Source organism: Mercenaria mercenaria, chromosome 9 (genome assembly GCF_021730395.1).
Source record: "Mercenaria mercenaria strain notata chromosome 9, MADL_Memer_1, whole genome shotgun sequence".
In the NCBI taxonomy this organism is placed as follows: Eukaryota; Metazoa; Mollusca; class Bivalvia; order Venerida; family Veneridae; genus Mercenaria; species Mercenaria mercenaria.
This window is the reverse complement of record NC_069369.1, coordinates 50047879-50075507: the sequence shown is the minus strand read 5'-3', so window position 1 is coordinate 50075507 and position 27629 is coordinate 50047879. Positions and strand designations below refer to the sequence as shown.

The 27629-nt window shown below is 34.5% G+C and overlaps 1 protein-coding gene across 1 annotated transcript in view; it reads left to right on the top strand.

Annotated features, from left to right (window-relative positions):
- The first annotated feature begins 1436 nt into the window (after nt 1-1436).
- LOC123547089 (oxygen-dependent choline dehydrogenase-like) overlaps nt 1437-27629 on the top strand; it is a 53341-nt gene continuing 27148 nt past the window's right edge. Inside the window, exon 1 of the mRNA XM_045333892.2 lies at nt 1437-2620. The gene's annotated coding sequence lies outside the window, so the exon portion shown is untranslated. The remainder of the gene's footprint in view (nt 2621-27629) is intronic.

Here is a 27629-nt window from a genome sequence, read left to right as displayed (position 1 = left end):
ATCATTCAAATATGGAAAAAACAAAACAAGCGTACCATACCGAAATATTCTGATAACACAGAATGCGAGTATTTTTCGCGCCGTCAATCGCTTCTAGCATGTACACTTGATTTCTTCAGATTCAATCTACTGACGACACATTCAAGCTGATAAATATCTGTTTGCGGCTGTAAAAATACTTGGTTTAAACAATATTTATTGAACATATATAGCAGTTATTACAATGTTACATATATCAATATAGAGGACAGAGTAGGAAGCTATAAGCTTTTTAAGAAACTCTCTCCATAAAAATAGTATATATGCAGCTCTAAAGACAAAACGTACCGGGGATCAACTTGATGGAGTTGAAAAGATAGGAATAGCGCAACGTTTACTTGACACAACATTCTTCTTTGACCATCCGTGTAAGTGCATTTCATACCGGACTCTGTATTCGTCAAAGAAGTGGGTCATTTGTTGATCTCATGTTGCTAGGGTATTGGAGCTGGAGAATGTGTAAGACTTTGCCGAGCAACATATGTCTGTTGCTAGACGCATCAAAATAAAACGACTATGCAATTTAATCAGAACTATTGTTCTAACTTTTTGGCATTCCGTTTCTTCCCTTATTTATAAAAGTTTGTTTTCTCAGTACAAACGTTATCACATGGAGACAGAATCCTCTTCAGTGCTATCGTGCTAAAGGAAGTAAACTTTTCTAAATGTTGACATAATGGTCATTTACATGAACATGACATCTGCTCTCGTCAAATGTGTTGTGTGAACGTCTTGTGACTGTAATGTATAAAATGTCGTCAAAAAGGAGGTAATCCATATCTAAGTCACACAGATCAATGGATTCCTAGAAGCCAGACGATTGCCAACTCCCTTCCGCTACATACTAATCAATTACAAAGTCTATCTCATGAAAACAACACGGTGTATTGATGTGTTAACTCAGATTGTTCAAGAGACTTTCCTCTGGCGAGCACCCTAGTGTTTCAGTAGCCAATAAACAACTTATATTATGTTCTTTTTACCTTTGGCTGCGATGTGTATCCCGTCTTTGTTTAAAATATATAAAAGAAGTTCATCGTGTCAATACTAAATGCGTTGAATTATAACATAGATTCCTAAAATCAAGTAAAAAATAAAATATGCTTAAACAAACAACATTTTGTAAAGACGATTCCTTCGCGTTTTTAATTAGAATGTTGATATTGCCGGTCTCGTAGACAATGAGCTATCAAGTATTTGATTCAATAGTAGCAACCACACTACCTTTCTCATGAAACATGTGATCCATTTCAGGATACTTATGAGTAACAGATGTAAGTCTAAATTTGTATATGTATTATCATAGCATAGTGATCTAAAACTTCATGCTTATGTCCATACTGTTCTAAGACCAACCGTATGTTTTATGTTTAACATAGAGCTGTTTTGATATTTATCTTCTGAACTGTTTCGTCGGGCCCTATATATGGTTTTCCTTGTACTCTTATCTTATGCAAAGGTAAGGAGTGCATATGTACATTGTATATTTTAATTTATTTTGTTATTGTGTGAGTGCGTGCGTGTTGGTCGTATGCACATGCATGTGTACACTGCTGTTGCCTGCAGTTTATGGAGGCTGTATTCTTTGAATGTGTTTTTCCTATTGGATATTTCTTGTTATATTGTATATAACAAGCTCACTCCTATATACCCAAACTTCGTTCGTGAGGGTATAATGAGTTCACAGTATGATCTAGCCTGTCTGAGGTACCCCAGTTACTAAGTATGTGCTGAACTTGGCCTTTGACCTCACCGTTGAAGTCATCTGCTGAGCACAGAATATCAAATAATTTACCATTGGTGTTTTTTGGTTGAGTTGAATATCACACCCACACATTTATAGGTCATTTGTGACTTTCCAGCTTTTCAAGGTGCCCCTTTCGCGCATAATTTCAGACATTGAAAGACACATGGGTAGAACTGCTGACCTTCCACAGGCCAAAAGGATGCTTCCTCACATGAAAGAATTCTACACCCAAAATGTTATTTCAAGTCCACAGCAGTAAGGTGTATGTGATTTGAAGCCAGTAACCTGAACAATTCGGCCACTGAAGATTTTATTTACAATTTCACTTTTGCAAGTCCAAGAAATCTCAAATAACTGAAAGAAGAACCATCTTAAACCGAAAAGTCATTGTACGAGTTAGATTTAGCATCCAGTAAGTTCGAGTTAGTAAGTCGACATTTCGAGATAGTAACTTACGTAACTCGAAATTCCGGCTTACTAACTCGAAATTTCGAGTTATAAATAAAACGCAACTGACACTAATTCGTTTCCGTAATTTTCAGTGCAAACATTTGTTTTTGTTTGTATCTATTCTGAAAATCAATATTTGTAACGTCAGAGTGAAATATGATATTTATTTTGGTACAAAATACAATGAAAGCTAGGTTAATATTTTTGTGAAATTATGTTTAAAGTGTCATTAGATATGTATATAATTTTTTAATATATGTCAAATGTTTATGCTACATAAACAGAAAACATTGTTACCACATAAAACTGGATTACAATAACACATGTTTTACTTCCTTATTAGTGTATGGGATTACAGATAAATTGTTCCGAACGCTTTTTAAGGTAAGCGGATTAACTTATTTCCAAGCTTAAATAAGTCATATGTTGAAAATCGAAATTGCCTGTCAAGCTAGATACGTCGAAAATAGATACATTCACATTTCGATAACACGCTGAAATCAAATAATATTAAGGTTTATGTACGAAATATGTATAAGTTTTCAGAATATACTGTATCTGATTTTATAACTTGATAATCCCCCAGCACGAGTGGTGGGGTTATAGGAACAGTCTTCGTCCGTCCGTCCGTCCTTCCGTCCGTCCGTAACACTTTGTGTCCGCTCCATGTAACTTAAACCCCTGAAAGAATTTTCATGAAACTTGGGTCAGTATGAAGGTCATAACTCAAGTTCAAAAGTTTGAGCCTTCCTTTTGTGTCCGCTCTGTATCTCATAAACCCCTTGTCATTGATGTCGTCATATATTATAGACTATAGAATATACGCAACAACTTGCTTCGACCCAATTCTATCAAACCTTTCACTCTCCATAACAGTGGCGGGGGATATAGCTGTATTTTAGTAATTGCATTTCAATGTTATTTGCAACGCTGACTCGGACATTTAACTGCGGCAGTAGAAAGATAATCAATATAAGCCGTTTTAGTATAGGTCTCAACTTTCAATTTTTGTGCTCATGTCTTCTGTTAAATGAAAATGCACAATAAAGGACATGCACCGTTTTGTTACATACAACGAATCAAATGTTAATTTTGTAATTTGTCAGCAAGATACAATAATAAAATGTTAAGCTTGTAATTTGTGAACAAAATTGCAATTTAGTAAGGTAGTTAGGCTTAGCTTAAGCATAGTTTTAGAAGGTCTCAGGTTATAGTTCTGATCTGGCTGCATCTTGAATTTTTTTAATTATTTTTATTTGAGTGCACAGTGTTAATGATTTTTATGGTTCACTGATTGAGTCCTGGATTTTCTATCAGTACTTTAATCTTTCCGTATGTTTGACGAATTTTTGTATCTCTTTAAAACAACTCATTTTTTGTTGTCATTAGTTGTTCATTTCCTAACGATAGCTTATCTGTACTCAAAGGATGAAAGACTCAAGTAGCCAAAAAATAAGGTATGCCTCTGTAAAGTAAACAGTTTACACTTGAAAAAGTAGTGTTCAGCATCTTCGATATCACTAACACAGTCACATGTAGGGTTTTGTGTTCAGTGAGTTTTACACATTGTTGCACTGGTTTTTGATTTGGGCGTGATAAACGAAAGAGATTCTTTCATCACTTAGAAAATATTTTGGAACATTAGAGGTTTGAAAATAGTCCCTTAATGACGATTTTGAGTTTGATCGTAAGGTTCATCAGTCATGCATTGTCCAGTTTATTCCGTAGTTTAATAGAAGAGGGGATCACTGGTTTAGAATAGAATTGTGTACGTCTTTGAACTGTTGAAATGTTCAAGTTGTTTCTCAAGTTCTGATAATTAGTTTCATTAACCATAGGAGGAAGTAAATCAGAGAGATATACTGGTAAAAGACCACGTGTGTCTTTGCATATATATATATATTTCAATGTTTGCATTTTACGTTTATCCGTAAAAGACATCCAGCCTATTCCGTTTAATAATCTATCAATTGAGACAGAACGTGTGCAACTTGATGTATTTCTAAGGATTTCCTTTCTTTCCAACAACAGTGTAGCTAGCCTAAAGAACGGATGCATATTCTAAAATAAGTCTTTGATAGGAAATGTTGATTTGATTAAAGTGTAGCACTTTTTAAATTGAATTTTATCATTTGCATTTACTCTAGGACTTTAGATGACGAAGAAGTGATAGTACATGCATTCATGCCAAGAACCACATAACATAACGTTACCACAAGGTGCTTATGGTTCTCAACAAGAAACAAGTTATGTGTCATTAAATACTATTTTGGGAGTTCTGTTTCATCCATAGCAACCATTGTCTTGGCCAGGCAGATTCTTTTGTAGATCTGAATTAAGGTATTAGATCACTAATAGAGAACCTCCATTTTGAAGAGTATTCAATTCCTACCATAAACCTACTTTGACAGCAATTCTTAGGGGGGCGTAGGTTCAAGCCCTACTGGGACCAATTTTTTTTTCCTTATTTTCCTTTTTTTCTAGTAAGTTCTTACTTCTTTCAAGACTTATTATTGATTTCTTGTATAAAAATGGAAAAAGATGAATCTTATAAGCGATTTCTTGGTGTTCAAAGTGAATTTACTACTTAAACAGAAGGGGTAGAGTTACACATCTTTAAAAATATTGAGTTATACACGGCGAAAGTTCTCTATTTTGCTTTCACTCTTAGGTTATATATTGTTGGAGAAATTTAGGTAGGTTTTACGTCTGCCCTAAGGTTATTTTTAAATGGAGTTAGCAAAATTCAAAACAGAAACACAGCATTCGACCTTATTTTTCAATGTTGAAGTATGAATTCTGTCTTTTTAAATCCATTTACTTGAGGCAACATAGAAAAAATGATATTGACATTTTTATTTTGTGTTTTATAGTTGTTTACCAATAGTTTGATGTTTCATTAATTAAAATTAATGGTAAAATAAGTTCTCTGCAAACGTTTTGGATAGTGGCTATCAATTTGAAAGTTATCTGTACTTGAGCTTGAGGAGATACCATTAGTTATACAAAATATATAAAAAACGGCACGGTAAAAGTTTTTTAAAAATTGCTAATTAGTGCAAAACACGGTTACCTTTCAGAATATACCAAGCAAAGGCCATTTTGTAAACATTACTATTAGTGCTCTAATACCTTAAAGGGGGTTAGTCACATTTTGGTCAACAAATGGATTTTATCCAAACTTTAACAACTAATCATTTACTCTTATTTGTGATCAATGAGTTCATAGTATATGTTAGATTTTCACTGGAAGTATCTTTAAAATTCGATTTAACTAGTCTGGCTGCCTAACCAAGGAAGCATTATTTTTATAAATTTGATAAATATATTTTGCCTAAGGAAGAATATGAATATAAGCATTATTTCATTTTTTTCTCTAAGATTTGCATTGACAAGTATATGTTTTGCAAAACATCATAAGAACTGCTAATTTATAAAAATCACTATTACCTTTCTTTGCCTGTCTCGGTTTCGCAACTAAGATTGATTGAAAATAGACGAATTCCGAAGCTACATGCTTATGACTACTCGTAATAGGCCTCAATTTCACCAAAAGCGTTTGCATGCAACTTGATCATGAAAGCTTTGAAAATGTCAAAAAATAGAAATAAGGTGCATATTGACAAGTTATATAGTGACAGAAGTTCTCAAAAATTTCCTTTGATAATTTTGGTTTTCCATGAGTTATTTCCCCTGAAAACTAGAAAAAAATAATTTTCTCTTTTTCCCTATGGGGAATTTTATCTTACTTTTTGATATTTATATCAGAATCATATAATGCAGCTTTCTACCCCAAAACTTTCTCGAAACATGAGTTTAGATTCTCATAATCAAAGAAATTATATATTTCCCATAGACTTCAATGTTAACTTCAATACCGATTATCTCCCCAAAAATGATAAAATTTGAAAAAATCTTTCGGTGAAACGTGTTTAATTTTGAATGTCTTTAAAGTGACTAAATTTCTTTAAATATAACCATCCAGTTACAAGATATGAAATATGGCTATTACACCATGTTATCCTTAAAACCTGCCTTTTGTGTAAGGTAGTTGAAATATCTCAATATATATCAAATGTAAAACTAGAAATTATATTGAAATCTTAAGGAATAGTCCAGTACTTAAATACTTTCATATTCAAAGGAGCTAATTACAAAAGTTGATGATAAGATATACATTTCCAGTAATCCTCTAACTCTACTGTTATGTAATGGGTAATTATGTTCCTTGAGATAATCTCTAACAGAATATATGAAAATTGAAAAAAATCATAAAATTTTCTTCTACTGTGATTGACCAACTATTGGTGTTTCTTCAATAGTGTTTGTATTGAAAGATAATAGTGTCAGGCTGCTCTCATCAGCAAACACTCTTAGAGTACTTACTAAACAATCAGCTATGCCATGGACATAAATCAGAAATAAGAAAGGGCCAAGCACAGAATTTTCAGCAGAAGGTTAATGAAATATTTTCTTAAATTATGCAATATGATGACTAAAAAGAAAGCAAATCGAGGTTCTCGAAACTTCACTCTAGAATAGATAATAATAGATAATTAGCAAAATGTTTATGGGTTTGAGTCTCAATAAATGCCACATAGTTTGGTTGTAGAAAATAACTTCAAATCATAAGCATTTATGATACAGTACCAAATTTAGGCACTTACTTTTAGACATTCGTACATTCTATCTATATAAAAATAAATAGATTAAGTAAAACATCTGTAACGTTAATATAAGTGCTTTGGGGAGGTGGTGGGGGATGTGAACAACGGAAAGGACGTTATCAAGTGAACGTCTGCGAAAATGCAGTCGTTTGGCGCCGTAAATGAAACAGGAGAAAATCAACATACCATGCTTAAGAATTGCAACGTATTCGTCAAGTCCGTGCTTGACAGAAAAGTTTTGTTGACACGTGTATTGTTTTTGTTTTTACTGAATTTTATTTAATTAAAATTCTGAATTTTCTCAGACTTTTTCTCTATCATCATGATGTATTTTTTATCTTGATATGGTATATTAGGCCAAGTCCATAGATGTATCTATGGTCATTTACGCTCTTCTTTTATTCAAATAAAGTCATAATGAATATGAAGGATTTTAGACACATAGAACCAGTCTTCCAACATAAAAATAAACGCCCTTGAACGTACACTGATTGTCGGGCCAATTTATATTAGATACATAGTAACATGCTGAAACTAAACGTTTTCCGTCCATACCAAAAAGCGTACATTCAAACCCATTTATGCTTTAATAACTAGAAACATAAAGTAGGCAGACTAGCTAAAGGTTTTAAGTATGGATGCATTTGAAGATATCGCCTTAACTATAGTCTATACTGAGGTATCAATTAACTGTTTATCTGTATGTTTTTTTTCTAGTTTACTCGTGTATCTAATACTGAGACAGCATTTTCATGCGTGAACAAATTAATTCGGTGACATTACAGCGAGTGTGACAGGGTGAGAATAGAAATATCTGTAAACAAGCACATTTTCTTTACGTTGCACCGACACAATTATAGGTCACATGGCGACTTTCAAGTTTTGATGGTGGAGGAAGACCCAGTTGCCCCTCCGTGCATTATTTCATCACGAGCGTGCACCTGGTTAGAACCACCATCCTTCCGCAAGCCAGCTGGATGGCTTCCTCACATAAAGTATTCAACACACCGGGTGGGGCCCGAACCTACACGGCCACGGAGGCCCCCATAAATAAGCACTTGTCTGAAAAAAAATCTGAAAAAAGATTGTGCATCAAACGATTTAAGTTTTTTTCTTGTTTCTCAAACATTTTACAGACATCATTCTACCGTAGTAACCGATGATTCTTCTCTCACTAGTCCATAACTGATTTTTCAAATGTTGTCATATATACCGCACCCGGGGATCAAAACTCGCGAACCCTTTAGTTTAACTATGAATATAATCTATTTATTGTATAGAGGCAACTTGAACATAAGTTTTTAAATCAACAAGCCTTTAAAAACCCAGATGGAATGTGAAGTGGCACTAAACTGTGATGAAAGGGGTAGAGTAAGTTCGTTCTGATTAGCAAAGAGTTATATCATTTTACTGGTATGTAAAAGACAACAGGAAAGGTTCATACCATTCACTGAAAGACTACCAATGATCATATTTTGGGTTTTGCAGTTGGATAAGTTTGTTCTTACTCATAATTTTGTTGAACAAACTGGCATTTTTTTTTTCACTAAATTCTCCAAGAGTTGTCAAATTCAACACTTAGCAACACACACATATGCTGTAATACATTTAGAAGTTGACTGATTTGTTTTACATAATGATAGTTGAATTTGCATTCATAATTTGTACAAATAATTATTCAAGATCTAACATAAAATGTTTGTGTTAGAATCAGTGAAAGAAGAAATTTGTGTTTATTTTCAAAAGTTGAAAATTTCTGAAATTAGTATATATGGTCAGGATCCATGCTGTTCGCTAACAGATTCTCTAATATCAATAAGCTTTGAAGGCGAACAGCATGGATCTTGACCAGACTGCGCGGATGCTCAGGCTGGTCTGGATCCATGCTAGTCGCAAAGCCACTATGTTGGTTTTCTCATGGCGCGGCTCATATGTCTTACTTTCTTACGTTTTTGCTATGCTGGTTTAAAGAACGTTTCCTTACACCCTTTTGATAACATATTTTTTCTTCTATATTCATTTTGTTTTAGATATTATGAAATGTCGCGTTGAATTTGTTTCGCAATATTAATATTTTTTTTTAAATGGGGTTGGGGGACATTACAGCGTTACCCCTGTCCGTGTATGTGTTTGTTTGTGTGCTCGGGAAAGGGTGGTGTTCGTGTCCGGGCCATTACATTGACATGCAATATCTGATTTCAGAATATTTTCATACAAATGATTAGCATGGACAGACGATGTGTCATGCGCAGAAACTATTATTCTAGCTCAAAGGTCAAGGTCACAGTTCTTGGCTGAACTTATTTTCACTACATATATACTGATAATGTGGTCTTCGTGTGCGGTCCATAACTTAGACATGCATAGTCCGATTTCAAAATATTTTGACACAAATAATAAGCATTGACAGACGATGTGTCGTGCGCAAATCCAGGTCCCTAGGCTTAAGGTCAAGGTGACACGTAGAGGCCAAAGGTCACATACAAGAATGACATTGCCCTGAGCATTTCTTCTTTATGCATGGAGGGATTTTGATATTGTAGCTTTTTTATTACTGGTCGTAGGGAAAATCAAGACCACTTTTCTGTAGTTCAGAATGCATGTTACATCCAATTTTGAGTTAACTTTCTTATGTTGCGGGGGCTTTCGTGTCTGTGACACATTTCAAGTCTTTATTTTGTAGTTGTTATTTCTGTTTCATAATTTTCTTGGTGCATTCCGAACATCGCCAGTTAAAAGTTTATATGCTGAAGCAAACGAACCCTCTCTTTACACACGCCGAGAAAAACTTTCATTGCAATATGCTTTAGAAGTGGCTGCCAACAAATCCAATCCTGCTCATGAATTTATTTTTAAACCAAAGTACTCCGTTTCATATGAGGAAAAACCAAAACAAGTCAAACCGTTTGGATTTCGCATAAAATCTTCTATGAATGAAACTGACTTTGAATTCGATGGTATTAAAGAAAATTCAATTCCAGATACACCACCATGCCCCTGCAGTTCTTTTCGATTTGAAAACTGCCTTTAGAAAGTCTGAAACAAACCCTGAAATATTCAAGTCCAAATATCACGAAATCAAGTCAACTTGCACGGACTATTTTGCAATTTACACAGATTATTCATCCTCCTTCATCAATCAAAATTACGTTTGCCAAATAATGCAACAATATTTTCAGCCGAGGCCAAAGCTATTGATTTAGCTCTAAATTTTATATAAAAAAATACTGAAGAAAAATTATTATCTTTTCCGACTCGCTTTCTGTTTTACAGTCAATTTATAACCGAAATATGGAAAATCCATTCATTCAAAATATTCTTATCAAGGTTCATGAACTATCTTTAAAAAAGTCTGTCATATTTTGTTAGATTCCCAGTCATGTTGGTATTCATGGAAACGAGGATGCTGATATTGCAGCAAAGAAATCCCTTTCATTATCACAATCTAACTTGAAATTACCACATACCGATTTTAGGCCCAATATAAACAAATACATTTTATCTAAATGGCAATCAGCATGGAACAGTGCTTCATTCAATAAACGTCATGGTATCAAACCTACTCTAGGGGAATGGCACCGGGGGAACAGATCTGTTCGCAGGGAAGAAGTCGTTCAATCTCGCTGTCGAATAGGTCATACCCGTTTGACTCATTCTTATCTTTTGAATAAAGAAGATCAACCTGAATGTGTACCATGTCAAACACCGCTAACTATTAAACATATTTTAATCGACTGTGTGGACATAACGCAATATTATGACGTTCAATCTTTGAAAGAGTTATTTGAAAACGTTTCAGTCGGAAATATTTTATCGTTTTTAAAGCAGATATGAATACATAAAAAATCTAATATTTCATATTTTTATTTACATCTTGCAATATTATTATGTTTGCAGCTGATATTTTAACACATACGTACATGTATATAAATTTTTACATAACTGATTTTACATATGCTTTACATTTTCATGGATGTTTTAGATATGTTTTACATTATTCAAAGTGTTCTTTACATTTTTACATGGATGTTTCTAGGTATGCTTTACATTTTGACATCAATGTTTATGCTTTACAGTTGGCGTATGCAATATGATTTCTTCTCGCCGATATATGACCATTTTGTGTCGATTCGCCGTAAAACCCAGCTCACTCACTCACTCACTCACTCAGAGATAGTGTGCTGTATCAGGAAAAATAAACAGTGTCACATATAATGCATATATATACTAATATTGTATATTAGTATATAACAAATGAATTAAACATCGATGTTGTCCTACCTGAGGATATTTGGGTTTTTTCTTCTCTCGACCTCAATTTCGGTATAAGGTTGCGTTAAATTATGTCTGTCCCAGTATACGACTCGGATAAAATGTCGGGGAAATAACCAAAGCCATAAATTAGGACTATCACTGTTCTCGTTTTCCAAGGATACACGAAACAATAAAAAACACGATATATTATGCATATTTAAAGAAGCTCATATCGGACGACTTTCTAGCTTTATATTACATAAAGATACGAAATTCTCCCCTGTGGATTATTTTAGACGTATGCAGACCAGGTTAAGTTCATTTTATGATAACTTATATGTATTTTATGATATAATTAATTCATTTACGGATATCACAATTCATTTATTAATACCATAAGTTTTTATATTATAAACATTTTCAATCGTATTTGTATTTCTTTATGTGACACCGTCAGTTCCTTTGTTTGTAATGTGATAAAACGGAAAGAACGTAAACAAGTTAACATCTACGAAGGCATGCACGAAGTTCACAGTCGTCCGGTGCCGTAAACGTAAAAATCGACAACTCATGCACAAATGTTGCAACGCGTGACGGTCGCATTTTCTTCACCCGCATTACAATTCTTTTATTTTTACCATTAAAAAAGACGCGAATGTGTAAGTGTGGGGAACCTTTGACTTAATATGATGCGTAGCACGGATAATATGGCGGCCACAGAGCCAGTGTCATTGAAAATGCGAAGTAAGTGACATTTATATGTAATTGTTTTATAAGACATAGCTCAGACTAAGCAGATTACATCAAGGTTAATCGAGTAAAGTAAAAATTTCAAGAAGGGACTGTTAAAGTTGTTGCTAATGTATGTGTGCTTTATGCAAAGCACATATTTTTTGTCAATATTTGGACACTGGATCTTAAATCAAGACAGATATTGAAGAAAATCAGAGTGGTGCGTTACACGTAAATATTTTCATTAAAAAGATGATGCTTAACACGTACTTTTTCTTTTATCAGTGTTATCCAACAGTTTTACTATTTACTAACACTTTATTTGCTATTTTCTACGACACGTTCGACTTTAAATTCTAATCAAGTCTAATCTTACATGAAACGAGAGAGCTATATTCAGACCTCTTCGTTAGCAATGACAAGTGAACCATAAATATATAGCAGTGTGGTTGGGTAACATGTGAATGAAACGATCTTAAAATGTTATCATTGTCTATAAAATTCAGTTCAAATCTTATTAGTATATACACTACCTTTGAAAACGTTAACTATTCAATGCGCCAGGACTATTAAAGACTTTGACTTGCGCGGAATATCCGTATATGCCCTGTTTTGTTATATAAATGTTAGTTAAAGATTATCTTTAACAGGAATGTGGAAAGCTAAATCGATGTCAAGTCAGTTCTCATTGATCCTGAAAAAAGATACGATATGAAAGGACCTTATAAATGATGTGGATATACTTTTTACAGAAAAACCACCTCACCACGACATAGGATATATTCTTGTTATAAATTGCATTATAGTTCAGTTGTTGTCTTTCAGAGATAAAAGAACAAAGTCTCATAAACTTGACAAATTTATGACAGTGTAACTTCATACGATAAAATAATAAATAATATTATTTGCAACCTTGAAATGTTACAGGTGTTGTTACTTTCAATAAGTATATAAAGTAGGTATACATCTGTATCAAATAACACATACAATCCTACAATTACAAAACTTGTTTATTCAATGACCTTGTAGTCTTAGTATATCGGTAAGTGGTACACTCATTTATAGGCCGAGAGCTGGAAGGTGAAACCCTTCCCCCCCCCCCCCCTCTAGGGATTTTTGTAGACCCCATTAGTTTTGAAGCCCCTTGTATGTAGATCATATTTCTGAATTCTGCCATCTGGCAAGCGGGTTCTCTATGAGTTACAGCCTGTTATTTACGTTACCTTATCAGTTATTTAATAAATGATAAAATTGGAATGTGGTCATTTATATGATAGAAACAACCAGAATCATTAGCAAGTGGGTTCAGTGATATGCAGAATATGCTGTTGTCAATGTTCCCGCCTAGTTTTGTTGTCTAAATCGATCAACTCATTTTGTAATTTACGTTACCATTATAATTTATAAAAAATCTCGTATCAGTTAATTCAATAGGTTTAATTGTCAGAAAATATCAGATATGTCTAAAGTATAGTATTTTTAGATACACAATAAATCAGTATTTTAAAATTTATTGTTCAACAGTTTTAAGAACAAGTACGTTACCATTATTATATACGTTACTAAAAGTTACGATATATAGATTTTCATTTCTCAGTCAATAGATTGTTTATTTAATCCTTATAATTATTTCAAACTTAGATAATGCGATTATCTTATCAAGTTCGATATAAAAATGCATATAGCACAGCTTATCGATTTAACCTGATAAATTCATATAAACCAAAATTGAGAAACAGCTAAGTTGCGGGGTTCAGTCATCTAAGTCGTCATAATCACTGTCTGTTTCGTATATGGTGTCAATTATATTGGTCATCTGTACTTTTTCATAGTCATCATCAGAGTCATCAGTCACATGTGCTGATGTGTCACAATTTCAGCTAGACTCATGTCCATACCATTATATGTACTCGAGACATTGCCAGCACGTTCTTGATACTTTGCAAGAAACATGTCATATATAAGTTTATTGATGTTATTGTATTCTTCAGTCCATCTGATCAGTGATGTGTATGAACTACTTCTGCTAATGTTGCAACATACACTTGTTTTTTTCCTACTAATTTGAGGGGTGTAACTTTCCCTGTGCGAACAAAATCACTGGTTGTTTCAACCAGTCAGATAGAGTATTGCAGCCACAATTGATCAGATTCTTTCTCCTTTGCTTATCAAGATGTTGTGGGCATTTATATGGCGTCTCTTATTGCCTGTTCCAGTGTAAAATAAAACAGTATTTCGTGTTTTTGAAGATATTGTTTTCACTATTTGACATGAATGCATTTCAGTCACATGATGCTTTGGTCTTTACTCCTGACAAGTAAGAATTTTGGAGCAGATCCGCATCTTCCATGCTGATATGATTTGATCGACTGAGGACTCTAAGTGTCAGTTACAAAATCGACAAGAGCTGTCTTAAGTAGTTGAATGAACACAGCTTCGGCTACATCTTGGAATGTTGCAGGGATGGTTACTAAGCTTTGCAGATGGGCGTTACTGTCAATCAACAAAACAATGTCATGTTTTTGATGGCTGCAGCCTCTACATAGTGAAGAATTTTTTGACTTGTCTGTTTTCATTGGCATTCCAGTCGCAGTAGCTATAATGGCCAGGTGACAGGTCCTAAAGGAAAAGAAAGTGTCAATTCTAGATCTATGTTGTGCTGAACAGCTAAAAGTACCAACTGTTCATACACGTTACGTTCTGCTCTTACCTGTAGTATTTTGTTTAGGGAACTGGTTTCTTTCCTTTTAACTTCAGCTGTGGCAAATATATTGTTTTCTTCTCTTAATGGGGTCTTGGAAAGGAACTAATTTTTCAATCAATCTTCTTTTGATAATCCATCCATTGTCTTTTCACCTATTTCAGTTGCCTTAAGCTCATGAGTGACTTCTGCTTTCGCATGAATACCAGACCACACGTAGTAACTTTTATCTTTGTTGTTTTATTTTTTTCGGCCTGGAATGGGTTCGTGAAGAATTCTATGCCATCATAATCCTGTTAACTTCTTCACTCAAGCCTATCTGAGCAGGTTATACTTCTTTGTGGTCGGACATGTCTTCTCTATGTACATCTGCATTCTGAAGTGTTGCTTCAACATACCTGGCCCTGTAATGACGGGTCATGCACCAATGAAAATATGCAGCATAGTTTCTACTGAAACCAAGTATGCCAACCACAGACTTTGCATGTCTCTTAATTGTCTGCTCTGTAGTATTACCTACTGCATTTCTCAATGCCGGTACAGAAGACCCAGATACACTAAAATCATTACTTCAGAGTAGCTCTTCTGCCCCTGGATCAATATTCATCAATGTTAACAGGTAAACGAGGAGGTAGCGGGCAAAATTATTGCGGTCAAATGCGAAGAACAAAGAGCACAGTTTGTACAGAGATGATATGCTTTGAAGCGCAACAATATCACGTGAATTATGTCTACATACATTAACCAAAATTGAGCAGTTTTGCCACTTTCACCCTTTCTGATTTGAACTGCTCACGTCTGTTGAAATTCCCTTTTTATTTCAAACACTTTTTCTTTGCATGAACTTTCAGTCCGTTTCTGTACTGTTAGTGCCTTCTTAAATGCTTTCCTTGCGAGGTTCTGTCTCTTCAAACTTGCATACAAGCAAACACTCAAGAACTTCCATTACAGTCCTGTGTACATTTAGGGTATGGTTGTAGCATTTACCTGGTAATACTTCATCAAGTGAACCAATAGAACAAAGTCCTTATTCTATTGCAAGTTCTACAAGACCATTGTCCTTCGTTAATTTTCCTACAGGCCCAAATATGGAGCATATTGTGTGAAATACACCCATTCTAACAATTATGTTACCAAGTCCATCTCTAGACTGCAGAACCAAATAACATGCCTTCTTAGCAACAGCCGAGCCACATGTCACTATAGTATATTTCTGGTTAACTTCATTACCTGCATCTACTGACGTTTTTAACATATGCTGGACTGTAGTATTAACATTGATTGAATAATTCCAAGGTGCCATATATAAGAAACAAGTTTGAGCACTCACTCTCTGCAAATCATTTCACACATTTGTAATTTATTTATTTATTTATTTCATTCTATTTCAATTCATTTCATTTTCCACTCAATAAAATCAGTTTCATTTCACGATCATGAAAAATGATTTTCTGTTAATTTTGTTTACAGAAAACTATATAATCTATGTAATTAGTAATTGTTGTTACATAGATTTATAATTTGTTATATATTTATACGTTTTAAAATATAAAATACATATTTATGGAATTTGTACATGTTACATATCTGTTTAAACAAAATATTTTACCATATCCCAAATATTTTTCGACTTTTGTAAAAAAAGTATTATTATAAATTTGAAACTCATATTGTCAACATTATATCATTTTATCTTCTTTACTACACTTTATCGCTTATTTTTTCGTAATAATAAGAAATATTTCACAATCGATAAAATTATGTTAAGCTCTTATCTGTTATAACCACAACCTGTTTTTATAACACTTTTGACATAGACATTTCAAATAAAATATAAAATCACATAGTTACATTTTCTATTTTCGTCACAATCTTTGGTAACGTACATTTGATAACGTAAAGCACATGCCTATAAGTGTCAATTTAACCTTCAAGATATAAATCTGTATATTCTGTCTTTATTTATTGATATATTGTGTAGCTAGTTCCATTTATGGGTAATTGTAGTGCCAGTCAGTATTTTCTAGAAATTATTAATGGTAACGTATAAAGTAGGCTGTAACGTAAAAAGAACCCGACTGCCAGATGGCAGAATTTCTGGAATGATAGCTCATATTATATGTTTTAAGAAAATCATAGCGTAGAAATATCCCTAGAGGGGGGGATGGGGGGTTATTGTCAGCTCAAGGTCTATTACCTTGGGGCCTCAGAGGCCGAGTGGTTAAGGTCGCTGACTTCAAATCACTTGCCCCTCACCGATGTAGATTCGTGCCTTACGCCGGGCGATGAATTCTTCATGTGACGAACCATCCAGCTTACGCCAGGTCGGTAATTCTACCCAGGTGCCCGCTTGTGTTGAAATAATACAGGAAAGGGCACCTGTAGTCTTTCTCTACCATCAAAGCTGGAAAGTTGCCATATGACCTATAATTGTGTCGATGAGACCTTAAACAAAAAACAAAATCATTTAAAGTTGCTTCTTCATATCTTCATTATCAGATACAAACTGGGAAAACGTTTAAAAATCAAAACTAGTAAACTGTTTTGAAGGAAGAAATTATACATATAGACGTATAAACTTCCAGTTTTTAACGAAGATTATAATTATACAGATATTTCATATTGTTTGCATATTTAAGATGCAACACCAGTGACGAAGAAAAATGATTTAAAGCGGCAATATCAAAAGAACTTAACACTGCATATTGACGCCAGCGTAAACGTCGGGACGGTTGTGATCACAAAATAGATTTGAAATATGCAGGGCATAATATATCACAAAAAAAATCTCTAGGAACATACTGACTATGAAGTATCTTAAACTGAAAAGGATTATATCCATGTTATAAGGTTTACCGGTACCATCAAGGGCTTGGTACAAGAGATAAACATATAAACCTGAGATTGGTGTCAAATGCTATTGCTTTTGTCTTCGATTCTAGCAATTTATAAACTATTTTCTGTTCATACGTGTGACCAATTGATGTGCAATCGAACTGAAAATGTACAAAAGTTATACTTAACGGGATGTACTTGGAAAGTGTTCATCAGTCTGCATTTTGTTTGAGTAAATGGCGCCAATTTTCCGAGGAAAATGGTAAAATCCCAATCTAAATGGTCAAATCACCGCGCCCCTCTTCAGGTATGTAAAAATATCAATTTGAATGTCTATTCCAGTTTCATTTAAAGTCTTAGAATGTTTCTTAAATTCTTATGGTTCAAAAAATAAGTTTATGGTACTTTAAAGGGAATTACGTGGGCACGGAAAATACAAAATAAAACCAAAACTTTCATTCTATGCTATTTTCCCTATTCAAAATACAGTTATCGTTATATTTATTTAGTTTCTATTAAACAGTAATTATTAACGCATTCAGACAAATGAGCCGTGTCATGAGAAAACCAACATATTTTCTTGCGACCAGCAAGGATCCAGACCAGCGTGCGCATCCGCGCAGTCTGGTCAGGATCCATGCTGTTCGCCAACAGTTTTTCTACTTCCAATAAGGTTTTGAAAGTGAACAGCATGGATCCTGACCAGACTGCGCTGATGCTCAAATAGTGATCAATGAAACGATATTGAGAGTACAATGGTATAAGTTTAATGCTGATAGTTTTCATCAGTTCATACGGAATTTTTTCCTCGGTATAGAAATTTCTTTATGAAATCATTCATACTCAACCTCTGATTCATGTTGGGAAGTTAGCAACAGGTTTTTTACTGATATAGAAGCAAGGACCACTGATTAGGTTAACTGCTCATCGTTACGTAACTGAAACCCTCTGAATCTCCGGTGTCCGGGTATGCTGTGCGATGCTCCATTGCACTTTATATCTTGACAATGAAGTATTTTGTTACGTTATATTATACCAATCTATGATTATAAATATCTAGGATATTTACAAATTAGGTTGCAGGTAAGTTATATAAATCTTACACGATAACTCAAACGATAACATATTTGAAAATTGTTATGATTTTTCTTCATTAAAACGTTTCAAAAAAGAAAAATATTTGTGTATAACATTACAAAATACTTAACTTCTATCATTCACAACCGTTTTGAGTTCAACGATACATGAGAATCATAACAATCAAACGATAGTATAAACATGATGTCGTTTAAATTATCGTGTTTGTTACTTTTTTTAACCATTAGATATCAGATATTCATGGTTTAAGTAAGTAATAAGGCGCAAACATAAACTAGTTTTCATACATTTGCCTGTATACCTGGAATCTATACACAAAGATTTAATTTATTACGCAGTTAACATTCTTTATGTACATTTAGTTTATCCACATGTATAACATTGTGTGCAGTCTTTTGTGACACTTGATATCTTGACATTGATGTACTTAGCTACGTTATGTTGTATCAATCTGTGATGATAAATATCTAGGATAATTAAAAATATTCTGTAGTTACCTGTCTGGCCAGACTTAGACAACTACGAACCGCTAAAAATAATTGCCGACTGCCTACGTCGATATTATACGAGTAGATAAATATCGGGTGTTTTCTCAAATGCGTTTTATTATAATACAAAATTTAACCTACTTAAAAAATGTATTAATCGACAAGCATATCACTCTTGATTTATAATAAGAATGCATAAGAAGGACTTAAATCTTCATTTATTCGAAAACATTTAGTCATCGAATTTCTTCACAGAATTAATTCTAATTACTGTTGGCGTCTACCATAAACAGATGCACGCGTTCATTTAAACAATCTGTAAGAGAATATTTCTATAGTGCCTACACAACATCTTATATGTTATGAGTTCGCCTGTTGCATGCCAAGCCGTCACTCTATTTTCTTTCTTTTTTTTAATATTTATGCTCTGTCCAAACGTTATTCTATTGAAGGTTTTCCTCTCATAAGAGTGAACGTCTGTGGCGTCAATACAATCTCCTGTTTTCTTTGGTAAATACTATCCTTAAAGAGCAGAATCTCGTCCGGATATGGCAAGCCCATATTTATCTACTGCATAATCCTGTATTGTTTGAGCATTGTTCGGATTCTTTAAATATCCACTGTCTATATAAGCCGGGTACATCTACAATTACCTATAAAAACACAATGAATACAGTAGTGTCTTTAATAAAAGTTATTTCCTCAAATTCTGATTTTGTCTATATGATAGGCATAGAGCTGAAAGGTTGGAAGGTGAAACCCTCACCCACTCCCCCCCCCCCCCCCCCCCCCCCCCCCCCCCCACCTCCCTCTATGGATATTTTTAGACCCCATTATTTTTGAAGCCCCTTATATGTAGATCATATTTCTGAATTCTGCCATCTGGCAAGCGGGTTCTCTATGAGTTACAGCCTGTTATTAACGTTACCTTAATTATTTAATAAAGGATAAAACTGGAATGTGGTGATTTATATGGCAGAAACAACCAACATCATTTGCAAATGGGTTTAGTAATATGCAGAATATGCTTTTGTTAATGTTCCCGCTAAGTTTTGTTCTCTCAAATGATCAGTTCATTTTGTAATTTACGTTACCGTATGTTTTATAAAAATACTCATATCAATTATTTCAATAGGTTTAATTGTCAGAAAATATCAGATATGTCTATAAAGTATAGTATTTTCTGATACACATTACTTTAGTATTTAAGAATTTATCGTTCAGCAGTTTTAAGAACAAGTATGCTACCATTATTAAATACGTTACTAAAATTCACGATATAATATTTTCATTTCTCAGTCAATATATTGTTTTTGTAATCTTTATAATGATGTTCAAACTTAGATAATGCCAGTATCTTTTCAAGTTTGAACTAGTTTGATATAAAAATGCATATAGCACAGCACTGACATCGTAACCTACGTTACGATACGTTACTGAATGTGTATTTTAGTAACTGAAAAATACACGCTTACAACCGCTTGTCTGTTTAACCAAATAAATTCACATAAATCAAAATTGAGAAACAGTTAAGTTGTAGGGTTCATTCACCTAAGTCGTCATAACCACTGTCTGTTTCGTATATGGTGTCAATTATATTGATCATCTCTGCTTCTTCATAGTCATCAACTGAGCCATCAGAGTCACATGTTGCTGATGTGCAACAAATGATTTCAGCTAGTTCTTGAAGTACTATATTATCGGAAAACCAGTTATATTCCAACCAATTTTCTGATCCATATTTCTATCCACTTTCATCTTTTTTTGGTAAAATTGGGTGAATTGATAGTTCACACATGTTATGTTCATTTTAAATGACAATTGGCACGGTGACAGTTGAAATAGACTCATGTCCATACCATTATATGTACAGTGCAACCTCTCCAGAGCGGCCCTCCCTACAGCAAAAACCTCTCCACAACTGCATCTTCAAAATTTCCCGTAGATGAATTTAACCTCTATAGAGCAACAACCTCTCAACAGAGGTCAGTATCTGCATCTCCCTAAGGGTTTTGCTCTGCAGAGGTTGCACTGTATTCGGGACATTGCCAGCATGTACTTGAAACTTTGCATGTAAGTTTTTTGATGTTATTGTATTCTTCAATCCATAGATTGCACAGACAATATTTTCGATACCGTTAAAGAGGTCATCAGATTAGTGATGTGTATGAACTACTTCTGCTTATGTTGCAACATAGACCTTTTTCTACTTATTTGAGCGATGTTACTTTCCCTGTGCGAACAAAAGCACTGTTTGGGTCAACCAGTCAGACAGTTTATTGCAGGCAAAATTGAGCAGATTCGTTCTCCTTTCATTATAAAGATGTTGTGAGCATTTAAAGCACTTATTGCCTGTTCCAGTATAAAATAAATAAAACAGTATTTCGTGTTTTTGACGAATTCACTAATAACACAAACCCGTCTGTATGTTGGGATCTTTCGTGTAGTGCTGATATCTATGCAATGACTATTATTCTTGTGTCAGCTTCTTCCTTTGTATAAAAACAGTGGTATATAAGGTCGAGCTTGTACTTTGTTCCCATCTTCACTTGTGAGTAAATAACACTTTTCACCATTGACAAAATACAGTTGTCTTCTCTTCATCTTTGGTTCAAAGGAATCACATTTTAATTGTTTGAAAATTAGATTGATCAACTGTGTTTTGTTTTCACTATTTGACATGAATGCTTTTCAGTCATGTGGTACTTTGGTTTTCACTCCTAACTAGTAATTTTGGTGCAGATCCACGTCTTCCACGCTGATCGACTGAGGACTGTAAATTTCAGTTACAAAATCGACACGAGCTGTCTTTGGTAGTTGCCTAGACACAGCTTCGGCTACATCTTGGAATGTTGCAGGGATGTTTACTAAGGTTTGCAGCAGGGCGTTACTGTCAATGACCAAAACAATGTCATCTTTTTTGGACGGCTGCAGCCTCTACATAGTGAAGAAGTTTTCATTGGCATTCCAGTTGCAGTAGCTATAACGGCCAGGTGACAGGTCCTAGAGAAAAAGAGTGTCAATTCTAGATCTATGTTGTGCTGAACAGCCAAAAGTACCAACTGTTCAGACACGTTACTTTCTGCTCTTATCTGTAGTATCTTGTTTTGAGAATTAGTTACTTTCCTCTTAACTTCAGCTGTGGCAAATGTTTTAAGTTTTCTTCTGTTAATGGGGTCTTGAAAAGGAACTGATTTTTCAATCGGTCTTCATTTGATAATCCATCCATTGTCTTTTCACCTGTTTCAGTTGTCTTAAGGTCATGAGCGACTTCTGCTTTCACAGGAATACCAGACGACACACAGTAAATTTCATCTTTGTTGGTATTTTTCAGCCTGGAACTGGTTTGTAAAGGACTCTATGCCATCATACCCTTGTTAACTTCTTCTTCACTCCTGTGTATCTGAGCAGATTATACTTCTTTGTGGTGGGGCATGTCTTCTCTATATATGTTGGCATTCAGAAGTGTTGCTTCAACATACCTGGCCCTGTAATGACGGGTCATGCACCAGTGGAAATATGCAGCATAATTTCTACTGAAACCAAGTATGCCAACCTCAGACTTTGCATGTTTGTTAATTATCTGCTCTGTAGTAATATCTACAGCATTTCTCAATGCCAGTAGAGGAAGACCTAGATACACTAAAATTATTATTTCGGGGTAGCTTTTCTGCACCTGGATCAATATTCATCAATGTCAATAGGTAAACGAGGAGGAAGCGGGCATAATTATTGCGGCCAAATACGAAGAACAAAGAGCACAGTTTGTACAGAGATGCTATATGTAAATCAAGAGCATTAATCTGTATTGCTTTGATGAGCAATAATATTTTGTGAATTATGTCTACAAATATTAATCAAAATTGAGCAGTTTTGCCACTTTCACCCTTTCTGATTTGAACTGCTCATGACTGTTGAAATATTCTTCAAAGTCAGGAGAAATATTATTTCAAACACTTTTTCTTTGCGTGGACTATCAAAAGATAATAGGTAAGGGTAGATTTCTCGGCAGCACAGAGCACCAAAAACACAGCCCCAGAGCCACGCATTTACGTAGTAGGCCCACAACAAAAAAAAAAGCTGTAATGGAAAAATAATTCAGACGGGTTGCTTCTAACATCCAACAAGTACATATTAATTTATGCTAAATATTGATGCAGGGGAAGGAAATGGTAAGGGGCGAAATGGGACCGTGTGTGTGTGGGAGGGGGAGGGTTAAATCCGAAGGGGAAAGTTGAACAAGGACGAATATACAAGGGAATGCCATGTACTTTAAAACAGTGGCACTACAACGTAAACCACAATAGCGCAGACACTCATGTACCAAAGATAAACACACTACTACGATCAACTGCATAACATAGAAAAACGAAAAAGCAACACGTAAGAAAACAATAGGGCACCGTTATAGACTCACAAGCATACAAACGCACCCACACAAGTAGGAAAAAGCAGTCAAGTACCGTCTTGGGATTCGGCTGCCAAAACAAAGGGAAGCCACGAAAACTTATTAAAAGTAAAGGGGGAGGGGATGCAAAAAGTAGCGTAAAAACAAGGGAAAGGAGAGGGCAATAGAGGGAGTTGGGCGGAGAACAAACGCTTACAACAAACAATAAAACATACGCAGCAGACAATACAAGACAGACAAAACAACCAGTTGAAAATAGGGGCACCGCCTTGGAACCGTTTCTGTAATATTAGTGTCTTCTGAAATGCTTTCCTTGTGGGGTTCTGTCTCTTCAAACTTGCACAGAAGCAAACGCTCAAGAGCTTCCATTACAGTCCTGTGTGCATTTATGGTATGGTTGTAGCGTTTACCTGATAATACTTTATCAAATGAACCAATAAAACAAATTCCTGATTCTATTACAAGTTCTGCAAGACCATTGCCATTCATTAATTTTCCTACAGGCCCAAATACAGAGCAGATTGTGTGAAACACACCCATTCTAACAATTTTGTTACAAAGTCCATATCTACACTGCAGAACCAAAGAATATGCCTTTTTAGCAACAACCGAGTCACATGTCACTATAGTATATTTCTGGCCAACTTCATTACTTGCATCTGCTGACGTTTTTAGCCCGACTATTCGAAGAATAGGGGAGCTATCCTTCTCGCCCGGCGTCGGCGTTAGCGTGAGCGTGAGCATCACACAAATGTTAAAGTTTGCGTACCACTCCAAATATTTTGTAAGTCCATTGAGATACTGCTTTGATATTTTGCATACTTGTTTACCATCATGACCTCAGTCTGTAAAAAGGAGGAGGCACCTCTATCAAGCATTTTGACTGAATTATGGCCCCTTTTCGACTTAGAATAAATGTTAAAGTTTGCGTACCACCCCAAAATTTAAAAGCCATTGAGATATTGCTTTGATAGTTTGCATTCTTGTTTACCATCATGACCCCAGTCTGTAAAAAGGAGGAGGCAACTCCATCAAGCATTTTGACTGAATTATGGCCCCTTTTCGACTTAGAATAAATGTTAAAATTTGCGTACCACCCCATAATTTAAAAGTCCATTGAGATATTGCTTTCATACTTTGCATACTTGTTTACCATCATGACCCCAGTCTGTAAAATAGAGGAGGCAACTCTGTCGTAGCTTATATAATACTATCAAGCACTGAGAATAGTCGAGCACTGACAGCTCTTGTTAACATATGCTGGACTGTAGCACTATCATTGATTAAATAATTCTCATGTGCCATATATATGAAGCAATTTTGAGCACTCACACTTTGCAAATCATTTCACACATTTGTAATTTATTTATTTGTTTACTTCATTTTATTTCATTTTTATTTCATTTCATTTTCCACTCTATGAAATCAGTTTCATTTCACATGAAAAATGATTTTTGATCTCGATTGTTAATTCAGTTTGAAGAAAACTATATATTATTTATGAATTTAGTAATTTTCGTTACATTGATTTATAATTTGTGAAAAAATTATATGACTGTTTCAAAATGTATAATACATATTTATGGAATTTGTACATGTTACATATTGTATAAGAGGATAGTGCTAGGACTGGTCAGCCCGGTGTCAGTATAATGTGACTGGGTGGGGTATCATGCCACGTGTCTTCGGCGTGATATTCCAGTGAGGCAGCACTATAAAGTTGGGCATTGTGCTCACTGCTACAAGTAGACACCGTCGTTTATTATGACTGAAAAACTGTTGAAAAAAGACGTTAAACCCGAACACACACACACACTTATATAATTATGTAAAGCTCTTATCTGTTATAAACACAACCTCTTTTGATAACACTTTTGACATAGACATTTCAAATAAAATATAAAATCATATAGTCATATTTTCTATTTTCGTTACAATTTCGCTCCGCCTTCGTGAAAATATTCAATTGTCTCCCTTATCGGTGAAGATATATTTCGATATCACACTGCAAGCAAACAAACAAATATCCTCTATATGTTTCGCCAGGCAAGTGTATAACTAATACTTTGTTAGAACAAACTCACCATAAATTTTTAAGACTCGCATTAATTGCTATATATAGATATAGCAACCAGCCTTATATGTTTGATAGGTATATATAATCTTCCATAAAATACGATTGACTGATACAAGATTTCACTTCTGTTTACTTCTGTGATAATGTAGTAACGTCATACAAAAGTTAAGCTCGTAACACTGGGTCAAATGACAAAAAAACCCCTGATGATTCTGTTCATGAATTGTTTGCGAGCTGTTAGTTTACTAGTTTATAAATACTTCTGAAAATTCCGAGAATAAACAAATATGGCTATGCAAGACTTTTAACAATGGGGGTTAATTGTAACAGCATATGACTCTTTTATAATGTAGTACTGTTAAATGCGAATTATATGCATTTTTTGAATCGAAATAATAAATATGTTCCAATAATTGTATCAGTTTATAAAACATGTATAGTCGTTCTGATGCAAATAATGACGCTTTAAGTTTCATACATTTAATTCATTTAAAGTATTGTGCTAGACTTGACGCCATACCAGTAGCACGTCACAGAAAGACTATATACATAAGCCTACTTAGAATACATTTTCGATTCAATGTGTTGTATCTTTTTGAGTAGTTTTCGTCCATTCAGCCTATTTGACTACCAAACTTACATGTAACAAGAGCTCGTCAAACACGAAATGCCCCCCCCCCCCCACCCTCACCCCTTGATGCACAAGGAACAGAAATTATATGCTCACTGTAAACAGAAGTTCTACTGTTCTGGTCCAATCTGACTTTGACCTTTAACCTATTAACCTAACAAGAGATCACAGAGTGATCTTGGCACCGACCACCGAGCCATTTTTGAATTTTTCAAATTTCAAGACTAGCTCAAGATCAAAATCAAGGTCAAATTTCATTTCGGTACAAAACACTGTGTATGTGGTCCAAATTTGAAAAATATGGCTTGAGAAATGTGAAAGTATGTCACTACATTAATTTCAAGGTCAAAGTTCATTTCGGTAGACAGAACTATGTATGTGCTTCAAATTCTGAGCCTGTAGCTTCAGAAATGTGAAAGTAGGTCACTAGGTCAACCTCAAGATCAAAGTTTATTTCGGTAGACAGAACTATGCATGTGGTCCAAATTTAAAGGCTGTAGCTTGAGAAATGTGAAAGTAGGTCACTAGGTCAAAATCAAGGTCAAATTTTATTTCGGAACACAAAACTATGCATGTGGTCCAAATTTGAAGCCTGTACCTTCAAAAATGTGAAAGTAAGTCACTAGGTCAATAACAAGGTCAAAGTTTGTTTCGGTACACAAACCTATGCATTTGGTCCAAATATGAAAGCTGTAGCTACAGAAATGTGAAAGTAGGTCACTAGATCAAGATCAAAGTCAACTCATGTCAAAGTTCATCTTGTCACTCAAAAAAATACATGTGGTCCAAATTTGAATGATGTAGATTATAGACATGAAGATTCTAATTTTTTCCCTATATACAGTCCCTGGCTCGCGGATTTTTCAAAGTCCGCGCTTCCCCGCGATTCGACCCTAGCGCGGACACTTTTATGAGCCGCGGGGATGCGCGTTTTTTCCTGCATCCCCGTAATATATTTTACAGCTTCCACCGCGACCAAAAGCAATAAATCGATTGCGGTGTATTGCGAAGACAAAACGCAGCGTGTCGCGGTGAAGTGCCGGTGGTTCGCGGTGAATTGCGGTGGATCGCCGCGATTTACAGGTAAGGGAATGACGTTATAAATGACAATATACAGTGTAGAATGCATATAAGCTGACAGGAAATTTAACATGAATTATTTAGAGAAAAAAAATAAAAAAGTAAATGGCTTTTCATTATCTTTGATAATTATAATTTTAAACATATCTTGCTTAGATTATTTCAGTTAATATACGTATTTTCATAATATAAAATTTTTCTGCTGAAGATTTGATAACAATTATCTTTATATAACGAATGCATTCTTTGTGTTACAATTTATAATATTATGTTAAGTTTGTTTTTCAATGTGACCGTGTTATGTAAAAGATAGATATTTACATATAGTAAAAACTAAATTTTTCTAGTATCATAATAATAAGATAATGAAAAAAGTCACATAAGAGTAATTGATTTTTTGTATTGATATAAAAAAGTTTACA